A 26,950-nucleotide genomic window follows, 5' to 3' on the forward strand; every position below is an offset into this window, starting at 1 on the left:
TTTGTTGATTAACACGTTAGTATTCTGTAGTCCGATGGCTACATTTACAAGATTAGGGATTAAGAGTTAAACTGTCTTTGGGATACTAACGTGGATGAGCAGAGCATTTATTTCATTCTCTTCCATGCATCTTTTTCATAATGGTGACAGTAACTGGACCCTTTGCTAATCTTATAAATTTCAATACAAAGAAACCTGAGAAATTAATTGCTATAGGTTGCAAGTATCTAATAGGATGTCCACCACAGGATACTATGTTTCACTGATGAAAAAGGTGATTCAAGGACACTGCAATTATAATTGCACTTTTTTTTTTTTTTTTTTTTTTTTTTTTTTTTTTTTTTTTTTTTTTTGCGGTACGTGGGCCTCTTGCTGCTGTGGCCTCTCCCGTTGCGGAGCACAGGCTCCGGACGCGCAGGCTCAGCGGCCATGGCTCACGGGCCCAGCCACTCCGCGGCATGTGGGATCTTCCCGGACCGGGGCACGAACCCGTGTCCCCTGCATCGGCAGGCGGACTTTCAACCACTGCGCCACCAGGGAAGCCCTATAATTGCACTTTTAAATGTAATTTTATATAAACTGCAGTTTTTAGTTACAGATGTGTGTGTGTGTGCGCGCGCGCGCGTTTCTGCCATTTGAATTGCTCCTAGTGTTAAGCGAAGTCAGAAAATTTCATTCTGTAAAAATCTCTCTCAAACTTTGCAACTTAATAGAATTGCCATCTACTGTGGTCTCAACTTTCTGAGCAAAAGCAATACAACTTTGTTTTCATGTAAAGTCATTCAAAAGTGTATTGCCATAAAAATGGGCTGTTCCTTTAGGATTGGTTGAGGTTTTATATTTTTCTTTGTCTTGAAATAGATGTGGGATTTCAGTGAGTTTTGGTTGAATAGAAAAAGGTGGAAACTTTGACTTAACCACTGTTTTATAAACTGTAGGAAAGAATACAGTGGTATTCTATGGATTAGAGGGTAATGCTGAACATCCTAAAGATTGTTGCTTTAAGTGGCAGTTTAATTCCTGACCTTATTCTTTGGTCTACTCATTCCAAGAGGAGGTATACCCATTTGAGGAGGTATATCATGATCTCAGTGTGATTGGGAAAGGGATATTCAACAGTCTCTGATTTGTTACTTAAAATCTAAAAATTTCAAGTAACAATGCTTAAGAGTTTGGTTTACCAAAGACTAGCATGTGTTATAAATATGTGAGAAGCACTACTGCAGACAGGTTTTCTCATACTGTTCCAATGCTTATCACCTTTTGAGAATCTGACTAAAATGAGTTTTCTTAAGACAAAAAAAATCATGGCTATATATAAATGTCTCAAGGAAATGATAAACTACTTTGAAAGCTATCTAGTTTTAAAAGACTCGAAGTTGGCTCTTATGGGGACAGATTGACTAGAATTCATTCATTTAGGCCACACCATGCAGTTTGCAGGACCTTAGTTCCCCCACCAAGAATCTAACGAGGCCCGCCCCACAGCAGTAAGAAGCACCAAGTCTTAACCACTGGACTGTCAGGGAATTTCCAAAATTTATTGAATTTGCTATCATTGATGCGGTTACCCAAAGGAAGTTTCTTCAAATGTTCTCAGAAGTTTGTGTGCTGGCTGGTGAACAAATACAGGGTGATTGTTTTATTGATGAGACAGGAAGGGCCAACCCCATAAAAGGACTTATGGAAAACCATAATTAATCCCCTGATTTTTCAAATTGAGGAAGTTGGCTAATTGAATGTAACTTATTACATTTTGGAGTCTATCAAGCATCTCTGAGGACTAGATTCAGTGTTTGCCACTTCTGGGAGGGATCTCTAAGCATTAAGATTGGTCAGCAGTCTTAATTTGTGAGTGCTGAAGTCTTTTGTAGGAAAGTAGCATTTGATTATAATTCATTCATTCTTGGGACTTCCCTGGTGGTACAGTGGTTAAGACCGAGTTCCCAATGCAGGGGGCCTGGGTTCAGTCCCTGGTCAGGGAACTGGATCCCACATGCCTGCCGCAACTGAGGAGTGCGCCTGCCACAGCTAAGACCCAGTGCAACCAAATAAGTATTTTAAAAAAAAAAAAAAACAATTGATTCATTCTTGTTTCTCTGATGAAACTGGAGCCTAGATAATCTGAAGCAACTACTCATTCTCATGAGAGAGCTTTTCTATGGTATTTATTTTATTTATTTGGCTGTGCCGGATCTTAGTTGCAGCATGTGGGATTTTCGTTGCAGCATACAGGTTTCTTTGTTTTAGTTGCGGCTTGCAGGATCTTTTAGTTGCGGCATGCGAGATCTAGTTCCCTGACCAGGGATGGAACCCGGGCCACCTGCATTGGGAGCGTGGAGTCTCAGCCACTGGACAACCAGGGAAGTCCCTGTCCTATGGAATTGAGTGATTACTTTGGTTACCCTTGAACCATGAGACGTATGGGACATAAAAGTTCTTTAGATCACCATACAGGCAGAAGGGTGAAGGGAGGGTGTGACAATGAGGACTAAAATATTTTAGGGTACTTCCAGTATTTTTCATTACCAAGAAACACTTTAGGTATTTTCTCCCCATAAACTATGTTTTGAATGGCTGTACATGTCACATATATTGCTCATTATGTAGTGACATTTCTATTAATCAAAGGCATATAGCTGTCAATCAGAACATCTACAGTGATAATCAGCGTTGTACCATCAACTTAATGCCAGTTAAAATCTAAGAAACAATATTTTCATTAGCTTGTACAGATTTTTTTTAATGTGTGATTTCTATCAGACTTAAAATACAGAAAAAAAGTCCAAGAATTTTTATTACTTCTTCCTAGGAGTTTAGAACTATACCTAGCACATCATTTGGAGATAAGGAAAAACAAGGCATTTTTGAGTGTGTTACTTTCATAATCTGGAAAAATGATTTTTAAAATATTTTTATGGATATAATTATAATTTTTTAATTATGCATTTGAATGACTTCAGAAATAAAGAGACCCCCAAATTACACCTTTGATCTCATTTAAAATATGTCTATTTTTTCATGTATTTATTCTTTAGTTACAATCCATGTAAAAATAGGACTTGGAGCCTGTCATAACTAAGAATATCTCCACTTTGACCTATCGTCACCACTCGCCCAGCTTGTGGGATCTTAATTCCCCAACCACCAGGGATTGAACCAGGGCCCTCTGCAATGAAAGCGAGGAGTCCTAACTACTGGACTGCCAGGAAGTTCTCTTCCCTTTTTCATTTAATTAAAGTTATTTTAATTGCTATTAACATGGTGCTTTAGAACACCAAGATATAGACATGGCAAAAGGGTTTTTATTTTCCCTTGATTCTCCATCCAAGACAATAACAAATTCAGACATAACATTCCATTACCAATTCACTGATTGTGGAGTTTGGTTTTTTTGTTTATGTTTGTTTTTCCCACATATCCCAGACCCCAGGAGAGAAGGGTCTTGGTGTTGGTGGCAGATAAAGGGATTTTTCACCAACCCCTAGCCAAGATTCATGGTACTACCATTGTAGGGTTTTGGTTTTGTATTTTCTTTAACCTGAATCTTTTAAAATTCTACTGGTGTTAAATATTTGCCACTTGGTGAAATAAAATCATTCTTCTCTTCATTAAAGACCAAGGAGCAAATTTCTCTCTCTGCCTTTAATAGAAAAAATCAAGCAGACACTCTTAACCAGGAAATATACAGGCATTAACTACTGTTCTCTTGACAGTTCTCCTGGGAAAGGTATGCAGACTCTTAGTATAACTTGATTAAGAAAACGGTCACAGTTTATTAACTGTATTTATTGCATAAGAAAGGGAAAAAAGCATTACATGAAGATGTCAAAGGTTTTCAGAATTACTCGATAAATCACTGCTAAGATCATGCCCTGTTTTTTAAATTTGCATTACATATTTACATTTCCATGCATTAGTGCAGTCCTACATATAGTGTAAGAGTATTCAGGTGTACATATATACCTAATAAGATAAAAGGCATACAGGCATACTTTAAAAATATTGCAGGTAAAGTTCCAGACCATCGCAATAAAGCAGTAAGGTGAGTCACACAAATTGTTTTTGTTTCCCGGTACATATAGGTTATGCTTACACTATACTGTAGGCTATTAAGTGTGCAATAGTGTTATGTCTAAAAAAACAATGTATACACCTTAATTTGAAAATACTTTATTGCTAAATAATGCTAACCATCATCTGAGCCTTTAGTGAGTCATAATCTTTTTGCCAGTGGGGGTCTTACCCGGATGTTGATGCTGCTGACTGATCAGGGTGGTGGTTGCTGAAGGTGGGTGGCTGAGGCAGTCTCTTGAATAAGACAGCAAGGAGGTCTGTCTTTCATGAAGGATTTCTCTGTAGCATGCAAGGCTGTTTGATGGCACTTTACCCTGCTCAGTAGAACTTCTTTCAGAGTTGGAGTCAACCCTCTCAAACTCGGCAACTGCTTTACCAACTATGTTTATGTAATATTCTAAATTCTTGACACAACTAGGGCAACTCCCAGGCTCTGGTGGGGGATGTCGGACACCTAAAGGGACAGGAAAAGTACCCACACAACCAGGTAGGACGTGGCAGGGAAGGAGGGGGGAGAGAAAGTGGAGGGAGCAGGGGACTGGCACCCGTGAGGGGTGGCTGGGGAAGGGGAGGGGTTCCATGACCAGAGGGGGAGCCCACCCATGGTGCAGGGATCAGTGGGGACAGAGAGAGACCTCTGGGGGATTGGAGGATCAGAGGGGAACGCAGCTAGCATCTCCCCTGACTGCTCGGGTCCGGCAAGCCTGCTGGGGTCCCAGGCCTCTACCTCCGCTCTCCGGGGCCCCCACTGTCTAGGCTGAGCCTAAGCCACGACCCCAACCCCACAAGGCCTTTTCTGGCCATGAGGGTCCTGAGCCTAGGCCCCACCCCCAAGGCTTCTTCTGAACTTTTTTTTCTGTTGTGGTTCTGTTTTGCCTTGTCATTTCATTCGTATTTTTATCTAATATATTTTTTATTTTTCTAGTTTTATTTTTTATTCTTTGTTATTCTGCTCCCTTTTTCTTTTTTTTTTTTTTTTTTTCCACACCGCATGGCTTTCAGGACATTGGTTCCCAGGCTGGGGGTCAGGCCTGAGCTCCTGTGGTGGGAGCACTGAGTCCAAACCACTGGACTAACAGAACCTCAGACCCCAGGGAATATCAAATGGAGTGAGGTCTCCCAAGGTCCTCATCTCAGCACCAAGACCCAGCTGTACGCAAGTGCCTGTAAACTCCAGTACTGGATGCCTCAGGCCAAACAGCCAGTAAGACAGGAACACAGCCCCACCCATCAAAACAAATGAGATGACAAAAAATACGTTACAGACGGAAGAGCAAGGTAAAAACCTGCAAGACCAAATAAATGAGGAGGAAATAGGAAACCTACCTAAAAAAGAATTCAGAGTAATGATAGTAAAGATGATCCAAAATCTCGGAAATAGAATGGAGGCAAGGATTGAGAAAATACAAGAAATGTTTAACAAAGACCTAGAAGAACTAAAGAACAAACAAACAGTGGTGAACAAAACAATAACTGAAATGAAGAATACACTAGAAGGAATCAATAGCAGAATAACTGAGGCAGAAGAACAGGTAAGTGAGCTGGAAGACAGAATGGTGGGAATAACTGCTGAGGAGCCAAATAAAGAAGACAGAATGAAAAGAACTTACAGGACAGGCTCTGAGATTTCTGGGACAACATTAAACACACCAACATTCGAAATATAGGCGTCCCAGAAGAAGAAGACAAAGAGAAAAGGTCTGAGAAAATAGTTGAAGGGATTATAGTTGAGAACTTCCCTAACATGGGAAAGAAAATAGCCACCCAAGTCCAGGAAGCGCAGAGAGTCCCAGGCAGGATAAACCCAAGGAGAAACACACCAAGACACACGTTAATCAAACTAACAAAAATTAAATTCAAAGAAAAAATGTTAAAAGCAGCAAGCGAAAAGCAACAAATAACATACAAAAGAATCCCCATAAGGTTAACAGCTGATTTTTCAGCAGAAACTCTGCAGGCCAGAAGGGAATGGCATGGTATATTTAAAGTGATGAAAGGGAAAAACCTACAACCAAGATTACTGTACCCAGCAAGGATCTCATTCAGATTCAATGGAGAAATCAAAAGCTTTACTGACAGGCAAAAGCTAAGAATTCAGCTCCACCAAACCAGCTTTACAGCAAATGCTAAAGGAACTTCTCTAGGCGGGAAACACAAGAGAGGAAAAAGACCCACAAAAATAAACCCAAAACAATTGAGAAAATGGTAATAGGGACATACATATTGATAATTACCTTGAATGTAAATAGATTAAATGCTCCAACCAAAAGACTGGATAAATGGATACAAAAGCAAGACCCGTATATGTGCTGTCTACAAGAGACCCATTTCAGACCTAGGGACATATACAGACTGAAAGTGAGTGGATGGGAAAAGATATACCATGCAAATGGAAATCAAAAGAAAGCTGGAGTAGCAATACTCATATCAGATAAAATAAACTTTAAAATAAAGACTGTTGGGCTTCCCTGGTGGCGCAGCAGTTGAGAGTTCGCCTGCCAATGCAGGGGACATGCCCCGGTCCAGGAAGATCCCACATGCCGTGGAGCAGCTGGGCCCATGAGCCATGGCCACTGAGCCTGCATGTCCAGAGCCTGTGCTCCGCAACGGGAGAGGCCACAACAGTGAGAGGCCCGTATACTGCAAAAAAAAAATTAATTAAAAAAATTAAAAAAATTAAAATACTGTTATAAGAGATAAGGAAGGACACTACATAATGATCAAGGGATCAATCCAAGAAGAAGATACAACAATTATAAATATTTATGCACCCAACATAGGAGCACCTCAATACATTAAGCAAATGCTAACAGCCATAAAAGGGGAAATCGACAGTAACATAATAATAGTGGGGGGACTTTAACACCCCACTTACACCAATGGACAGACCATCCAGACATAAAATAAAGAAACACAAGCTCTAAATGACACAATAAACCAGATAGATTTAATTGATATTCATAAGACGTTCTGCCCAAAAGCAGCAGAATACATTTTCTTCTCAAGTGCAGACAGAACATTCTCCAGGATAAATCACATCTTGGGTCACAAATCAAGCCTTGGAAAATTTAAGAAAATTGAAATTGTATCCAGCATATTTTCCAACCACAATGCTATGAGATTAGGAATCAATTACAGGAAAAATACAAAAACACATGGAGAAAAAAAAAAAAAAAAACACATGGAGGCTAAACAATATGCTACTAAATAACCAAGAGATCACTGAAGAAATCAAAGAGGAAATTTAAAAAATACATAGGAACAAATAACAACGAAAACATGACAACCCAAAACCTAATGGGATGTAGCAAAAGCAGTTCTAAGAGGGAAGTTTATAGCAATTCTATCTCCCCTCAAGAAACAAGAAAAATCTCAAATGAACAATTTAACCTTACACCTAAAGCAACTAGAGAAAGAAGAACAAAAAACAAAAAAGTTAGTAGAAGGAAAGAAATCATAAAGAGGAGAGCAGAAATAAATGAAATAGAAATGAAGAAAACAATAGCAAAGATCAATAAAACTAAAAGTTGGTTCTTTGAGAAGATAAACAAAATTGATAAACCTTTAGCCAGACTCATCAAGAAAAAAAGGGAGAGGATTCAAATCAAAATTATAAATGAAAAAGGAGAAATTACAATTGACATTGCAGCAATATAAAGGATCATAAGAGAATACTACAAGCAATTATATGCCAATAAAATAGACAACCTGGAAGAAATGGACAGATTCTTAGAAAGATACAACTTTCCAAGACTGAATGAGGAAGAGTTAGAAAATATAAACAGACCAATCACAAGTAATATGAAAAGATGCTCAACATCACTAATTACTAGAGAAATGCAAATCAAGACTACACTGAAGTATCACCTCACACCAGTCAGAATGTCCATCAACAAAAAAATCTACAAACAATAAATGCTGGAGAGGGTACGGAGAAAAGGGAACCCTCTTGCACTGTTGGTGAGAATGTGAATTGATACAGCCACTATGGAGAACAGTATGGAGGTTCCTTCAAAAACTAAAAATAGAACTACCATATGACCCAGCAGTCCCACTACTGGGAATGTACCCTGAGAAAACCATAATTCAAAAAGACACATGTATCCCAGTGTTCACTGCAGCACTATTTACAATAGCCAGGACATGGAAACAACCTAAATGTCCATCTACAGATGAATGGATAAAGAAGATGTGGTACATATATTCAATGGAATATTGCTCAGCCATAAAAAGGAACAAAATTGGGTCATTTGTAGAGATGTGGATGGACCTAGAGTCTGTCATACAGAATGAAGTAAGTCAGAAAGAGAAAAACAAATACTGTATATTAATGCATATATGTGGAATCTAGAAAAATGGTACAGATGAACCTATTTGCAGGGCAGGAATAGAGACACAGACCTAGAGAAAAGACATGTGGATACAGTGGGGGAAGGGAAGGGTGGAACTAACTGGAAGATTAGGATTAATATTTATACACTGTCATGTTAAAATAGCTAGCTAGTGGGAACCTGCTGTATAGCACAGGGAGCTCAGCTCAGTGCTCTATGATGACTTAGATGGATGGGATGGGGGTGGGGGTGGGAGGGAGGTCCAAGAGGGAGGGGATATATGTATACATATAGCTGATTCACTTCGTTGTACAGCAGAAACTAATACAACATTGTAAAGCAACTATACTCCAACTGAAAATAGTAATAAAATTTAAAAAATAAATTCTTTGTTGTCATTTTGGCAATCTTCATAGAATCTTCAACAGGAGTAGGTTCCATCTCAAGAAACCACTTTGCTCATCCATAAGAAGCAATTCCTCATCCGTTAAAGTTTTATCATGAGATTGCAGCAATTCAAACACATAGAAACAAATAACAGACTTCACTTCTAATTCTAAATCTCTTGCCATTTCCACCACATCTCCCAACTGAAGTCTTGAACCCCTCAGAGTCATCCATGAGAGTTGGAATCAACTTCTTCCAAACTGGTATTTTATATTTTGACCTCTTCTCACAAATCACAAATGTTCCTAATGGCATCTAGAATGGTGAATCCTTTCCAGAATGTTTTCAATCGACTTTTCCCAGATCCATCAAGGAATCACAATGTATGGCAGCTATAGCCTTACGAAATGTATTTCTTTGATAAGACTTGACAGTCAAAATTATTCCTTGATCCATGGGCTGCAGAATGGGCATCGTGTTAGCAGGCATGAAAATAAAAGAAAACTCATTGTGTATCTCCATCAGAGCTCTTGGGTGGCCAGGCGCATTTTCAATGAGCAGTAATATTTTGAAAGGAATCTTTTTTTCTGAGGAGTGGTTCTCAAAGTGGGCTTAAAATATTCGGCAAACCATGTTGTAAACAGATGTGTTGTCATCCAGGCTTTGTGCCACTTATAGAGCACAAGTGGAGTAGATTTAGCATAATTTTTAAGGGCCCTAGAATTTTTGGAATGGTAAATGAGCATTGGCTTCAACTTCAAGTCACCAGCTGCATTAGCCCCTAACAAGAGAGTCAGCCTGTCCTTTGTAGCTTTGAACCCAGGCATTAACTTCTCTCTAGTTATGAAAGCCTACATGGCATCTTCCAATAGAAGGCTGTTTCATCCACACTGAAAATCTGTTGTTTACTGTAGCCACCTTCATTAATTACCTTAGCTATATCTTCTGGATAACTTGCTGCAGCTTCTACATCAGCACTAGCTGCTTCACCTTGCACTTTTATGTTTTGGAGAGGGCTTCTTTTCTTAAACCTCAGGAACCAGCCTCTGCTAGCTTCAAACTTTTCTGCTGTGGCTTCCTCACCTCCCTCAGCCTTCATAGAATTGAAGGAAATTAGGGCCTTGCTCTGGATTAGGCTTTGGCTTGAGAGAATGTTGTGGCTGGTTTGATCTTCTATCCAGACCACTAAAACTTTCTCCATATCAGCAATAAGGCAGTTTCACTTTATCATTCATATGTTCACTGGAGGAGCACTTTTAATTTCCTACAAGAACTTTTCTGTTGCATTCACAACTTGGCTAACTATCTGGTGAAAGAGGCCCAGATTTCAGCCTATCTCAGCTTTGGACATGCCTTCCTCACTAAGCTTAATCATTTTTAGCTTTTGATTTAAAGTGAGACATATGTGACTCTTTCACCTGAAAACTGAGAGACAATTGTAGAGTTATTAATTAGCCTAATTTCCATATTGTTGTGTCTCAAGGAGTAGAAAGGCCTGAGGAGAGGGAGAGAGACAGGGGAGCAGTCAGAACACACACATTTATTGATTAAGTTTGCCTTCTTAAATGGGCATGGTTCACGGTGCCCCAAAACAATTACAGTAGTAAATCAAAGATCACTGATTACAGATCACCATAACAAATATAATAATAACTTAAAAATTTGATATATTTTGAGAATTACCAAAATGTGTTGCAGAGACATTAAGTGAGCAAATGCTATTGGAAAAATGGTGCCAATAGACTTGCTCAATGCAGGGTTGCCACAGACTTTCAATTTGTAAGAAAAGTAACATCTTGGAAGCACAGTAAAGTGAAGTGCAATAAAATGAGGTATTCCTGTATAATTTTTCAAAAAATATTTACTTGCCTCTGCATTCAGCAACTACGGCCTAAATAATTCAAACCAATCCTTCTGAAGAAAATTAAGCAGGATGAAATATTTTTTTAAGTCTTCTTAAAAGAACTGAAAGAGTTTAAAAGATAATGAGAAATTTACCTGGCTAAAATCTAAGAGAAGGTCAAAACCTGGAGAAGCAAACCTAGCTGGGTTTAATGGCCTTACTGGACAAAGGGCACAGAAGCCAAAAACGTAGGTCCAACCCCAGGCGGAGACTCTCATACCTCATTACTCCATTAAACTAAGGTCTTCCAAAGGGCTACACTCTCAAGGCAAGAGATAACCCAGACTCCTCACCTGGGCGGTTAAGGCAACTTCAATCTCAGAATTTAGATTAAGATAGTCCTAGAAAGGTAAAGGCCTCAAGTGCCTGGAAGAATCAGATGAAAATCATTATTTCATCTTAGGTTTCTGATTGTTTCTACAGATATTTTTTAAAACATGATGACCAGCACATAAATAAATTAAAGCCAGCACAAGTGAGAATCAACACACACGATGAACAGTTCCAGGAGATATCAGGCCTCCATGCTTATTATGTTTCTTGGGTTTTTTTTTGGCTGCCTTGGGTCTTTGTTGCTGCACACAGGCTTTCTCTAGTTGCTGCGAGCTGGGGCTACTCTTCGTTGCAGTGTGCAGGCTTCTCATTGCAGTGGCTTCTCTTGTTGTGGAGCACGGGCTTTAGGCACGAGGACTTCAGTAGTTGTAGCTCTCAGCTTAGTTACTCCAAGGCATGTGGGATCTTCCCAGACCTGGGATCGAACCCGTCTCCCCTGCATTGGCAGGTGGATTATTAACCACTGTGCCACCAGGGAAGTCCCCATGCTTATTATGTTGAAATAATATATAAGCTTGAAAATATCTCCAGGGAAGAGGAAACTATAAAAGCAACATAGCAGATCTGATAAAGAATCAAACAGAACTTAACAAATAAAACAATACAATAAATGAAATTAAAAACAAAAGATAGGTGGATCTAACAACAGATTGGACACAACTTAAGAATTGCAGAACTGAAGGAAAAAATGAGAAGAAACTATCCAAAATGTAGCATGAAAAGATAAAAACATGAAAATTGCCATAGAGAACCAGTGACATATAGGATACAGTGGGTAGATATAACATATTTAATTGGAGGTTTAGAAGAAGAGGCAGAATAAGAGACAATATTTGAAGAGATAATGGCTGAAATTTTTTCAGAAGCAATGGAAGACAATCTACAGATTCAGTATACCAACAAACTGCAAGTAGGAAAAATACAGAGAAATCTTTACAAAGATACATCATGGTGAAACCTAAATATTCAACCACAAAGACAAAATCTTAAAAGGAGCTAAATCTAGATATCCAACCACAAGTAAGCAGGAAATACAAGAAATAGAGGCATATGTTAAACTACCATGAGGATGCAACAAGTCAAATCTAGAATGTGGAAAATTCAACTATTAGAATGTCCCACTTCTTCAAAAAATAGGTGACATGAAATAAGTGGGGAGTGGAGGTGGTTTAAGATTAAAAGACTTATGGTAAGCAACATGTATTATGGTAAGCAAGCATTTAAAGTACAAATCACTATTCTTTCTTTAATTATGACATAGCAAGTATTTTATGGAAAATGGAGACTACCATTCCATGTTTGGGGAATTCCCATCATACGAGTCTTGGTAAGAAGCAAAGAGTACCACCCAACATAATATTTAAAAAATCAACTTACCCAGCCTTTCTTACAGCCAGAGCACAGATATATGACCACAGCTCTATCAGTCAGAATTCTCCTACATTAGACTTTGAGACAAACACTAGTGAATCAAATTGATTTAGTGGAATCAATGCTAGGGCAGGTGGCAGCCATGGTGGTAGCTACTTTTCCAAAGGAGCAGTGATGTTCTAGCGGCAGCATCCAGTATCTAGCATTGATGATGTCAGTGTTGAAAGCAGCAGGATCTGTGGATAGCAGGAGCAGCAGCAGTAGAAACACGGTGGCTTTATGGAGCCAGCTTTGTGGTGTGATTTTGGAAATGGTTCCTGGATGAAAGTTCCCAAGTGTGGCTTTCTCCTGGAGAGGCTAAGGTACTAAAATAGTCTTTATTAAATTCATTTTTAGCACAAAAAAAAAAAAACCTCAAGAGAGTGAGGAATGGATATATAATAGATGAATTAATCAGAATAAGTGCCAGAATAGCAGAGTGAGGACATCCAAAATTTCACTACTCCATAAAAGGAATGAGAACAATGGCAAAAAAAACTGTCAAAATCAACTTTTTCATAACATTGGAAATAAAGTTTTGCAACAGTCCAAGGAGCTTTTTTTTTTTTAATGACTGAATCTCAGAACATTAAGCTTTGGGACATTGTAACTTCCCAAGGAGGGAGTACAATGAACAAATTACATAACCTAGTTGAAATAGGCAAATTCCTAGAAAGACAAAAACTACTGAAACCACCTCAAGAAGAAATAGAAAAACTGAACAAGTAAAGCCATTGAATTAATAATTTAAAAAAACAGGGCTTCCCTGGTGGCGCAGTGGTTGAGAGTCCGCCTGTCGATGCAGGGGACGCAGGTTCGTGCTCCGGTCCAGGAGGATCCCACGTGCCGCGGAGCGGCTGGGCCCGTGCGCCATGGCCGCTGAGCCTGCGCGTCCGGAGCCTGTGCTCCGCAACGGGAGAGGCCACGGCAGTGAGAGGCCCGCATACCGCAAACAAACAAACAAACAAAAAACAACTTTCCATGAAGAAAACCCTAGAATTATAGGCTTCACTGGTGAATTTTACCAAACATTTAAAGAATTAACACTAATCCTTCACAAAATCTTCCAGAAAACAAAAGAGAAGGGAACACGTTCTAACTCATTCTATGAGGCCAATATTACCCTGATATCAAAACCTGACAAAGATATAACAAGAAAACTACAGACCAATAATTCTTATAAATATATACACACACATTCTTTACTTTATGGGGTTTTTTGTTTGTTTTGTTTGTTTGTTCATTTTTTGGCCACACCATGCAGCTTGTGGGATCTTAGTTTCCTGACCAGGGATTGAATCTGGGCCCTCAGCAGTGAGAGCATGGAGTCCTAACCACTGGAATGCCAGGGAATTCCCCACACACATTCTTTCAAAAAGAAAAGAAAAAAAAAAGTCAAAACCCTAGGAAACAGAACCCAGTAACATGTAAAAAGGATTATACATGATGACTAAGTGAGATTTATCCCAGGAATGTAAGGTTGGTTTAACAGCTAAAAATCAACTCCAATGTAATGCACCATATTAACATACAAAAGAACAAAAACTAGATAATAACCTCAGTGCACCAGAAAAAGCACTTGACAAAATCCAATACACTTTCATGATTAAAAAAATTAAACAAACTAGGAATAGCAGGTGTTATGGACTAAATTTTGTCCCCTCCTCCCACCAAAAAATTTTCATGTTGAAGCCCTAACACCCAATGTGACTGTATTTGGAAATAGGACCTTTAAGGAGATAACTAATGTTAAATGAAGTAATAGGGTAGTACCCTAATCTAATGTCTTTATAAGAAAAGGAAGAGACACCAGAGATCAATCTCTCCCTCCCTCTAAATGCACATACACACACACACACACACACACACACACACACACACACACAAACACAGAAATGGCCATGTCAGGACACAGCAAGAAGGAGGTCACCTGCAAGCCAGGAAAAGAGGCCTCACCAGAACCCAATCCTGCTGGCACCTTGATCTTAGGTTTCTAGCCTCCAGAAATATGAGAAAATAAATGCCTATTGTTTATATTTTTAATATTTATTTATTTATTTTGGCTGCACCACATCTTAGTTGGGGCACACAAGAACTTCGTTGCAGCATACAAGATCTTTTAGTTGTGGCATGCAGACTTCTTAGTTATGGCATGTGGACTCTTAGTTGCAGAATGCATGCAGGATCTAGTTCCCTGACCAGGGATCTAACCCGGGCCCCCTACATCAGAGGCACACAGTCTTACCCACTGGACCACCAGGGAAGTCCCTAAATGCCTAATGTTTAAACCACCAAGTCTATAGTATTTTGTTATGGCAGCCTAAGCAGGCTAATTTAGAGGGGAACCTCCTCAACCTGATAGACTGTCTAAAACACCCCATAGCTAATATCATACTTAATGGTAAGAGACTGAATGCTTTCCACCTGAGATGAAGTACTAGACAAGGATGTCAGCTCTTATTACTCCTATTCAATCTTGTATTGAAGATTCTAGCCAGGCCAGCTAGGCAAGAAAGAGAAGTAAAATTTATCCGGGTTGAAAAGGAAAAAGTATCAATAAAACTATATTTGCAGATGACATGACCTTGTATATGGAAAATCCACAAAAATATTAGAATAAATTAGTTCAGCAGGGTGGCAGGATACAAGATCAATGTACAAAAATCAGTTTTATTTCTATTCACTAGCAATGAACAATCCAAAGCTGAAATTAAGACAACATTCTTTTTGCAATAGCATCAAAACAGAATGAAATGCTTAGGAATAAATTTAACAAAAGAAATGTAAGATTTGTAAATAGCTAACTATAAGACATTGATAAAAGTAATGAAAGAAGACTTAAATAAATGGAAATATAGTCCACGTACATGGATTTGGCTTAATATCATTAAAATGGCAGTAGTCTCCAAACTGATCTAGACATTTAATGTAATCACTATCAAAATTTCAGCTGGACATTTTGCAGATATTGGCAAGCTGAGCTTAAAATTTTTATGGAAATTTAAGGGACCCAGAATAGCCCAACTATCTTGGGGAAAAAAGAAGAAAGTTGGAGGATTCACACTTCCTGATTTCAAAATTCCCTACAAGCTGCAGTAATCAGGGCAGTGTTGTACTGGCATAAAGATAGACATAGATCCATGGAATAGAGTTGAGTGTCCAGAAATAAATTATTAAATTTATGATCAATTGAGTTTTGATAAGGTTGCCAACACAATGCAATGGGGAAAGAGTAGAATTTTCAACAAACAGTATTGGGGCAATTTGATATCTACATGCAAAAAAATGAAGTTGGACACCTACTTTATAACATATACAAAAATTGTGTGCAAATATGCAAATGGTGAAAGATCTAAATGTAATAGCTAAAACTAAAATTCTTAGAAGAAAATATAGAAGCATTGGAGTAAATCTTGGCCATCTTGGATTAGGCAATGTTTTCCAAAAGCACAAGTGCAAAAAAAAAAACAACAAAAAAACCCAGATAAATTGGATTTCATCAAAATTAAAAACATTTGTGCTTCGAAGTACACCATCAAGTAAGTGAAGACAATCCACAGAATGGGAGAAAATATTGGAAAGCACATATCTGATGAACGACTTTTAACTGGAATATAAAAGAAACACAACTAAGAAAAAAAAAAGACAAAAAGACAAATTATAAAATGGGCAAAGAATCCAAATAGACATTTCTCCAAAAAAGATATACAAATGGTCGAAAGGTACATGAGGGAATTCCCTGGTGGTCCAGTGGTTAGGACTCCATGCAACCATTGCCAAGGGCCTGGGTTCAATCCCTGGTCAGGGAACTAAGATCCCGCAAGTCACCCAAAGTGGCCAAAAAAAAGTACATGAAAAGATGCTGAATATCAGTGGTCATTAGGGAAATGCAAATATCAAAAATGCAATGAGATACTGCTTTGAACATACTAGTATGGCCAAATCAAAAAGACAGACAATAACAAGTTTTGGTGAGAATGTGGAGAAATCAATCCTCATACTTTGCTGGTTGGAATGTAAAATTGTGGTGCCACTTTAGGAAACAATGTGACATTTCCTCAAAAAGTTAAACATAGAGTTACCTTATGACCCAGCAATTTTACTCTTAGGTAAATACCAAGAAAAATGAAAACATGTCCACACAAAAACTTGTACACAAATATTCATAGCAACATTATTTATAATAGCTGAAAAATGGAAACAATCCAAATGTTCAACAACTGATGAATGGACAAACAAAATGGTGTATATTTGTGCAATAGAATATTATTTAGTCACAAAAATAATAAAGTACTGACACATAATACAACATGGATGATATTTGAAAACATGCCAAGTGAAAGTAGCTAGACACAAAAGGTCACATGTTATATAAATACTATATATGAAAATGCTGTATGATATTATATGCCCAGTTATATGACATTATATGCCCAGTTATATGAAATGTCCAAAATATGTAAATCCATAAAGACAGAAAATAGAATAATACTTGCCCAGGGGCTAGAAGAAGACACAGTAGGAAATGACTGCTGATGTGTATGGGATTCCTTTTTTGAAGAAAAAATTCTAAAGTGGTGATGACTACACAGCTCTGTAAACTTACTACAAACCACTAAATTGTACATTTAAAAAATAAATTTTATGTTATGTGAATTATATCTCTTTAAAGTTGTGACTAAAAAATAAAAAGTTGTGACTAAAAAAAGGTACATTAATCCAATACAAAGTATACACCTTTATTGAAAACAGATTTGAACTATCAACTCTGACAAGACAGTTTTTAAACACGTTAAGGGAAATTTAAACATGGACATCACAATGGTATTTAGTTATCTTTTAAAGAAAGTTCTTACCTGTTAGAGATACATACAAAAATATTTATGCTAAAATGATATGGTATATGGTATTTACAGCATAAAAAGAAAGAGGTAGAATAAAACAAGTTTGGAATGACACTGATAATTTTTTAATTGGGTAGTAGGTACATGAGTTCATAATATGATTATTTCTAATTTAGTGTATGCTGTAAATTTCCACTTAAAAGTATGAAAAATAACTAATAAGAGAGTAAGATAACAGGCAGCTGGGGAGAGAAACATTATTTCCAAAGGTGTAGTAAGGCTTATTGCTGACTTCTGAATAGAAACAATGGAAGTGGGCTTCCCCGGCGGTGCAAGTAGTTAAGAATCTGCCACGACATGGGTTTGAGCCCTGGTCGGGGAAGATCCTACATGCCGCGGAGCAACTAAGTCCGTGTGCCACAACTACTGAGCCTGCGCTCTAGAGCCCGAGAGCCACAGCTACTGAGCCCATGTGCCTAGAGCCCATGCTCCGCAACAAGAGAAGCCACTGCAATGAGAAGCCTGTGCACCGCAACGAAGAGTAGCCCCCGCTCGCGGCAACTAGAGGAAGACCACATGTAGCAACGAAGACCCAACGCAGCCAAAAATAAATAAATAAAACAAATAAATTTTTTTAAAAAAGAAACAATGGAAGCCAGCCAATAGTGGAATGGTATATTAAAAAATGCTAAAAGAAAAGAACCACAACTGAGAATTCTCTATCAGCCAAAAATTTTTCAAGATTGGAGATGAAATAAAAATATTTTCTGAAAGAAAAAAATATTAACACTTCATCATCGGATCTTCCGTGGTGGTGCAGTGGTTAAGAATCTGTCTGCCAATGTAGGGGACACAGGTTCGAGCCCTGGTCCGGGAAAATCTCACATTCCGCAGAGCAACTAAGCCCATGCACCACAACTACTGAGCCTTCACTCTAGAGCCCGTAAGCCACAACTACTGAGCCCAAGTGCCACAACTACTGAAGCCTGCACGCCTAGAGCCCGTGCTCCGCAGCAAGCGAAGCCACCGCAATGAGAAGCCCGCGCACCACAACAGAATAGTCCCCACTTGCCACCACTAGATAAAGCCCGGGCACAGCAAGGAAGACACAATGCAGCCAAAAATTAATTAATTAATTAAAAAATAAAACACTTCATCATGAGGAAGCTTTCACTAAAGGAGATTCTAAAGCCAATAGTAAATATAGATCCTAGAGGGAAAAGGCCTGAGATACAAAAAGGAATGAAGAAAAAAAAAAAACTGTAGATGTGGGAAAGTGTAAATGAATGTTGGCTACGAAAAAATTAATTTTTATAAATTCACAAAACAGAAATAGACTCACAGACATAGAAAACAAACTTATGGTTACCAAAGAGGATAGTTGGGCGGGGCGCATAAATTAGGAGTTTGGGATTAACATATACACACTATACATAAAACAGATAAACAACAAAGACCTACTGTATAGCACAGGGAACTATATTCAATATCTTGTAATAACCTATAATGGAAAAGAATCTGAAAAAGTATATACATATCTGAATCATTTAGCTGTACACCCGAAACTAACACAACACTGTAAATTAATTATACTCCAATTTTAAAACATGGTTGAAAGAAAAATCATGATTAGGATTTGTGGTTTTCAGATTTTTTTTGTTATGAAGGAGAGCATAAATATCTTTGTAAATATTCTTTATTCCTTTGGATTGGAGTAATTCTTATACATTTCTCAAAGTAGTATAATTTTATACCTATTGTCTTATTTTAAAATTTTACTTATTTAATTTATTTTTATTTTTGGCTGCGTTGAGTCTTCGTTGCTGGGTGCGGGATTTCTTTAGTTGCGGCGAGCGGGGGCTGCTCTTCATTGCCATGGCTTCTCTTGTTGCGGAGCTCAGGCTCTAGGCGCGAGGGCTTCAGTAGTTGTGGCTCGCGGGCTTCAGAGCGCAGGCTCAGTAGTTGTGGTGCACGGGGCTTAGTTGCTCCGCAGCATGTGGGATCTTCCAGAACCAGGGCTCGAACCCATGTCCCCTGCACTGGCAGGCGGATTCTTAACCACTGCGCCACCAGGGAAGCCCCCTATTGTTATATTGCTCTCCAAAAAGACTGAATAATCTACAGGGCTATTTACAACATCATTGTACTAGTCAATATTTTTGTTTCATTTGCCAACATTGGTGTTTACTTTTTTTTTCTAGTTTAAGAGATATGTAATGGTAGCTTAAGTTCTTTTAGTTTGTTTTCTTTACATTTTAATATGACTGAACTAGTTATTTCCCAAAATGCAAAAGAAATATGATTATTTACCTTATCAGTTTTTTACTGAAGAAGGATATTTTGACTGTCATTTTGGCCATTCAGAATATTCTCATATACCACTATTTATTCTTTGCATTAGCCATAGGGCAGACAGTTATTACATCGCATAGAAACTGACCTAAGTATGTGGAAATATTAGATTCGCCAAATGTTAAACCATCTAGTCCAATGGGGAGAATCCTGAATGATAAAAAGTTATCCTCATAATTTTCTCATGCATTTTCTAAGAAAGAACATAAATTATCAGTCTTTTACCAAATTCAAAATGAATTTTACTGATAAGAATGACATCAAAATTGATTTCACCTAAAACTGAACATGATAGGGAATTCTCTGGTGATCCAGTGGTTAGGACTGTGCCCTTTCACTAAGCGGCCAGAGGGGAAAAAACAAAAAACAAAAAGCCTGCACAGGATAAAATTAGTGATACACTTTTTATTTTTTAAAAATCGCATCTCTTTTTATAGCATGGAAAACTTTAAATATTGACTTAAGAAAGCTTACGGACAGTGGAGCCCTGAGGTGACTGCTGACCCCGCTCTGCTGCCACAGGGGGTGGATTCCAGGGCCGAAGAGCCGCGGCATGGGAGACCTCCAGGTGACCAAAGCCACATAACGTCAATAGCTCATTCATCCATCCATGCCAGATGGGTCGTGGGGAAGGTGATTGCGACAGCAATTCAAGTACCTGCTAAAGCGAGAGTAACCAGGCTTGTTCTGGATCCCTAGTTGTTAAAGCATTTTAATAAGTGAAAAACCTACCTTACGATGCTCTTCAGCAGTGCACAGCTGGGAATACTGTGCTTCTCACAGCTTTACCTGTCCCACGGACACAGCCCGTGAAACATGAACTGGCTGCGATCATTTTCAAAGTTGGACAAGTCACAGACCTGGTGACTGGGAAACCCTGAGCAGGAACTCCCTACCTTGAGAGTCCAGTCAATTCGGAAACCACTCACTTGAACCAAAAATCGGGAAGAACTCGCTATCTCTTTAACACAGTGAAGGTGGATTGGAGCATAGAGCCAAAAGGAAAGATTCCTAAATTCGTTTTATGGAAAAAATTTTCTAACTTTCGTCACAAACTGTCCAATTTATCTTCCAGTATTTATGACATAGCTAAAAGTAAATGAAGTAAAGGCCTTGTTACAATTTTCCATAAAGGCTTATAGTCATTTTTCAAATTTCTTTCTCGGTGAACATACTTTCCTGTTACACTAAGTATGCCTAGCAATCCACTGCACTATTTTATAAGCTCACTGTTTTAGAAGGTGTATTTTTTTTTTTATTCAAAGGAATCTTGAATTTATCTTAGAACATTTATTTTGGGAGAATATAACCTACCTTTTGATATCATAAACAGATAAGGCCACATTAAGTGAATATTTATTTTTGAGGGTATATATTCAAAATTAATTAAAATTTTTCTCTGGGCTTCCCTGGTGGCGCAGTGGTTGAGAGTCCGCCTGCCGATGCAGGGGACATGGGTTTGTGCCCCGGTCGGGGAGGATCCCACATGCCGCGGAGCGGCTTGGTCCGTGCGCCATGGCCACCGGGCCTGCGCGTCTGGAGCCTGTGCTCCGCAACGGGAGAGGCCACGGCAGTGAGAGGCCCGCACACCGTAAAAAAAAAAAAATTTTCTCTGATTTAACCAATTCTAAACGGAAATATTTTACATGCTTCGTTCAGACTTTATCAGGTAAATCTGTATTAATAAGAATGTTGACACATAGAAAATAGACTTAAAAATTCAAAATAGGAAAACAAATAATGAAGTACAAAACAAAACTTTCAGTTGATAAAAGAAAAACATTTATTAACTAAAAATCAAAGCATGAAATCTTTTTGACAAAATTTAGATATGCAAAATTAGAAATGGAAAAATTTGATTTGGTAGCAATTATGGTCATAAAAAGAAATTATAGGGAATTTCCTGGTGGTCCAGTGGTTAGGACTCTATGCTTTCATTGCCAAGGGCCTGGGTTCAATCCCTGGTAGGGGAAATAAGATCCCACGTGCAGCGCAGCCAAAAGAAAAAAGAAAAGAAATTGTAGTGGCAAAATCTTCAATGGTAAAATTAGATATGGGCAAAATGTGACCAAATATTCAAAACAAAGAATTGATTCTGATCAAATTAATTGATTTCAGAGAAATAAAAATAAAATGAAAAACATTGAAAGTGGCTTTACTGCTCTCCATATAGAATTAAGCAAAGATTTAAATTTACTTCATATTTAGCTATAGAAAAAAATGGATAATTCATCAGAGTATCATTCTATTAGAATATTTTATTGATAAAAACGTGATAAAAATTTACTAATCTCAGAACAGCAGTATAAAAAGTACTCAATTTCATATTAGATGTGTGTGTGGGGGGAAGGGATGAATGGGTTAGAAAATATTATTTTTATTTGTTAATTTTTTCCTTTTGTCTTTATTTCCTGATGACAATTTTGTGGAATAAGTTCAAAAATTTATTTCCTACCACAATTCAGATGTACAGGGAAAAAAACAGAAGTTTTTCTGGTTTTTGTTTTCCTCTCACACTAGACCTTTTATTCAGTGGAAATACAGCATTCTAGTCCATCTTGACATTCTGGGATTCTGTGATTTTGTTTTTCCAAAACAAGATTTTATTCATGGCTACATAATAAATTATCATAAGGCTGTACCATAATGCATTTGTTACCCCACTGATTTACAGTGAAGTTTTGGCCAATTACCCACGAATAAAATAACCTTGTAGGGTACAACACAAGTGTTTTTTCAACCTAAAACTCTTCTGACCTTCCTCTTATTTAGTGGAAAAGAAAATTATTAAGTATCTAATCCAGTTTAAGCTTTGTCTACCCCAATAATTGAAATGATCCATTTAGTCCCCCGAGAATGGAAACAATGCCTATGGAATATTTAAAGTAGAGAAAGAAAACTGTTATTGGAACTAGGGTAATCATCTTTAGATATTTAAAGGACTGTTATATGGAGGCATGATTATATTTATCCTATGTTACCAAAGAGTGGGACTGGGACAAATAAAATCATGGAAAGGGAAATTCTACTCTGTTTAAGAAAGAATTGTCTGATATTTGGAGCTGTCCACGATTGAATGATTGCTCATGAGAGATGAGATTTACATCATCAGGAATATTCAAGCTGAGGTTCAGGTGTGTTATAAAAGAAGTCAAGCTTTGGTTGAGATCAGATATCCAAAATCAGTCACAGGGAACTTGTTACATGTGGTTTAAGCAGGACCAATGTTTGCAGCGTCAATGTTAGTCCTATAATAATGTCACTTTCTTGGGCTTCCCTGGTGGCGCGGTGGTTGCGAGTCCGCCTGCCCATGCAGGGGACATGGGTTCGTGCCGCGGTCTGGGAAGATCCCACATGCCGCGGAGTGGCTGGGCCCGTGAGCCATGGCCGCTGAGCCTGCACCTCCGGAGCCTGTGCTCCGCAACGGGAGAGGCCGCGGCAGTGAGAGGCCCGCGTACCGCAAAAAAAAAAAAAAAAAAAATTATGTCACTTTCTCTTTTTTTTTTAATGAATCTATTTATTTATCTTTGGATGCGTTGAGTCTTCGTTGCTGCACACGGGCTTTCTCTAGTTGCGGCGAGCGGGGGCTACTCTTCGTTGCGCTGCGCGGGCTTCTCATTGCAGTGGCTTCTCTTTGTTTCGGTGCACGGGCTCTAGGCAAGCGGGCTTCAGTAGTTGTGGCTCTTGGGCTCTAGAGCGCAGAGCTCAGTAGTTGTGGCGCACGAGCTTAGTTGCTCCGCGGCATGTGGGATCTTCCCAGACCAGGGCTCGAACCCGTGTCCCCTTCATTAGCAGTCAGATTTTTTACGCACTGTGCCACCGGGGAAGTCCCAATGTCACTTTCAATTACTAGCATTCCATTAACGTTAGTTGAATTGGAAAGAGAGGAACAGGGTTTCAGCACAAGTACACCCTTGGAAGTATGTTTTGCAGGAGAAAATCATCCATCATGTCTGTTAATATAAAAAAAAAAAAGATTAACAAGACCACCGGTCTAATAATCTTAAAAATTTCTTCAGTTCCTGAGAATCTAAGATTCTGCATCTGGGAAAGCTGGTTTAGCTTCAGTCAGGAGAAATGGCTGGAGACAGCTGGCAGAGGTTTAGGAAAGAAGGAGCTGGTGTCTGAAGTGAGGAGTGATTTGGCCACATTAGAGTTCTCAAAAGGCAAATGTGGGAACGGGGTTAATAAACAAACAAACCAAGGTAGAGCTAGAAGGTGGAGTTTGGTCACCAGGAAGAAAGCCAGAGACTAACTTTTGGAAGTAGTGTTCAACGAAACCACGACCCCTCCTGGTTGTCTTGACCCAGCCAGCCTTTCCAAGTGTCATCCCCACCCTCTCCCTGTCAACACCAAACTGTTTGCAATTCCTTGAACACAGGGAGCCCTCTCATTGTACATGCTGTCCCTTCTGCCTGGAAAACTGCTCCCTCCCTTATCTCCCTGGAGTCCACCAGTCTTTCCTCCAGACAGAGCTCACACATCAGCTTCTCTGTGGAGTCTTCCCAGGCCTCTCCAGGCAGGGGTAGGGACTTGGTTCTCTGTGTTCCAATAGCATCCTCCACATAAGGATTACATTAATATAAATATTCTTAAGGTGTCTGCCTCTCTCACTGGACCATGAGCCCCTCAAAGGTAGGAGCCATGTTCTATTGATATTTTGGTTCACCAGAGTTTAAATTGTGCCAAGTACATATTTATGCCTCAACAGATATTTGAAAAATGAATAAATGAATGACTGAATGAGTCCCTGGTGGTGCAGTGGTTAAGAATCCGCTTGCCAGTTATTGAAATGGGGAAAAGACTCAATACAAATAAAAATTATTTCAAAAAAAAAAAAGAATCTGCTTGCCAATGCAGGGGACACAGTTTCGATCCCTGGTCCGGGAAGATCCCACATGCCGTGGAGCAACTAAGCCCGAGCACCACAACTACTGAAGCCCGCGTGCCTAGAGCCCGTGCTCCACGAGAGAAGTCACAGCAATGAGAAGCCCGCGCACCGCAATAAAGAATAGCCCCCGCTCGCCGCAACTAGAGAAACCCCACGCGCAGCAACAAAGACCCAACATAGCCAAAAAATTTAAAAAAAACAAAGAAAACAACTTTGTAGTTTCCAAGGAAACAAGAGCCTGTTCAATTTGGCAGGCCGGATCTGATGTTGCCACCTTTACATTCAACACTTCTTTGTTTTGATCCTATTAAAACATTTGAATTTCATTTAAATTTCACCTACATGTCAGCATTCCCTCCAATCCTGTAACTCTTAACTTTTCCTTTGTTTAGTGAGACACCCCATAGTTTCTCCAGTGTGCAGTCCCTCTTGTTTCAACATGTGTGTTCGAATACAGGTTTGTCCCTTATGGTCTTTGGCTGATTGAGCTAAAATAATTGCCATCGAGGTATGGCTAAGGTCTTTGCTGCCATGAACCAGGACCTCGACTCAGTAACAATATGCACATCTGAGACCCCTTGAGTTTCCCCTGCTGAGGCCTCTCTGTTCTCGATTGTGTGGCTTTTGTGCTGAATCTGGACTTTTATTATGTCTTTGGCCTTCAGAGTCTTGCTGGTTTCTTGAGTAAGTAGGCAGGGCACCTAATCCTTAAGGTTAGGACCTAAAACTCTTCTAAGTGCTATTTTCATTTTTGACCAACTATCAGCCAACTTCTCATGGGTTGCCTGCTAATAAACTTGCACTACTTCCTGACATAGCTTCATAGTAGATGGTTTGGAATTGTACTGGCTACTCTGAAGAACTTTGACATAAACAAGATTGTTCATTCTAGAGACACCTTAGAATGAAAAAGAAAAAGAAAAAACAACCCTCTCTTGGGACTTCCCTGGTGGCACAGTAGTTAAGACTCTGTGCTCCCAATGCATGGAGGCTCAGGTTCGATCCCTGGTCAGGGAACTGGATCCCACCTGCAGCAACTAAGATCTGGCCCAGCCCAATAAATAAATATTTTAAAACCCTCAAAAATCTCTTGAGGGGATTGTCTATCTTATTTGTGTGAAAGATCATTTAGTTTAAAGAAAAACTCCCTCCCTCCTCAAACATCCTTAATTTCCATTCTGAGGGGATTAATAAATATTGGCTGTTTTATTCTGTGACTTGATAAAATTGTCAAGAGTCTGAGTTACTATTTAAACCAGTTAAAAGGATTCGTGGGCTTCCCTGGTGGCGCAGTGGTTGGGAGTCTGCCTGCCGATGCAGGGGACATGGGTTCGTGCCCCAGTCCGCGAAGATCCCACATACCGTGGAGCGGCTGGGCCCATGAGTCATGGCCGCTGAGCCTGCGCGTCCAGCGCCTGTGCTCCGCAACAGGAGAGGCCACAACAGTGAGAGGCCCGCATACCGCAAAAAAGGATTCATGTGTGTGTGTGTATGTGTGCATGTGTTTTGAAATGGGTTTTTGTAAATCTAAATATTTTTCCTCTCCTTGCAGCAGAAAGATTATTAGGCTTTCTCCAATGATAGTTTTATATTTGTCAAAGCTGGTTCCCTTTCACTTTTTTTCCTTCTGTCTCCTCCCTCTTCCCCGCTCTCCTGAGAAATCTTAAAGGTGAATTGACCAGAAAAAAATCATTTTGTTGGGACTTCCCTGGTGGCCCAGTGGTAAATAATCCACCTTCCAATGCGGGTACACAGGTTCAATCCCTGGTCGGGGAACTAAGATGCCACGTGCCACAGGGCAACTAAGCCTGCGCACCACAACTATTGAGCTCGCACACCTCAACAAGAGAGCCTGTGTGCCCGAAACTACAGAGCCCACGTGCTCTGGACCCCGAGCACTCCTGAGTTTGTATCCAGTAAGTCAGAAGAATGAGTGGCCTGAGGACCTTTGAACTTGCATCTGGTGTCTGAAGTGCAGGCAGTCTTGTTAGGGCTTGTGCTTTTAACCTACGGAGTCTAACACTAATTCTGAATTGTATTTCAGTACACAAGGCAGATACCTAACAAGGAAATTCCTGGGCCACATGATTTCTATTCATTTTGTTTGGGGTTTTCCCTAACAGAAAAGATTTTGATAAGATAAACTTATCAAGTCATATTTGATAGATATTCCAAACATTTTTTTTTCTCTTCAGAGACTCCAGAAATAAACTATTCCAACCCTCATTTTTTCAGATGATGGAAACAAGGCCAGGAAAATTAAAAATATAAAAGCAAATGGGAGTTCCCTGGTGGCCTAGTGGTTAGGATTCTGGGCTTTCCTTGTCGCTGCCCGGGGTCAGTCCCTGGTTGGGGAAATGATCCTGTAAGCCGCGTGGTGCAGCCAAAATATATGTGTGTATATATATATATATATATGCAG

At 39.2% G+C, this 26,950-nt stretch overlaps 1 pseudogene; it reads left to right on the forward strand.

Annotated features, from left to right (window-relative positions):
- Window positions 1-11,875: 11,875 nt before the first annotated feature.
- On the forward strand, window positions 11,876-20,612 carry LOC136123147 (small ribosomal subunit protein uS17m pseudogene; annotated as a pseudogene).
- Window positions 20,613-26,950: the final 6,338 nt, after the last annotated feature.

Source organism: Phocoena phocoena, chromosome 5, assembly GCF_963924675.1.
Source record: "Phocoena phocoena chromosome 5, mPhoPho1.1, whole genome shotgun sequence".
NCBI lineage: Eukaryota > Metazoa > Chordata > Mammalia > Artiodactyla > Phocoenidae > Phocoena > Phocoena phocoena.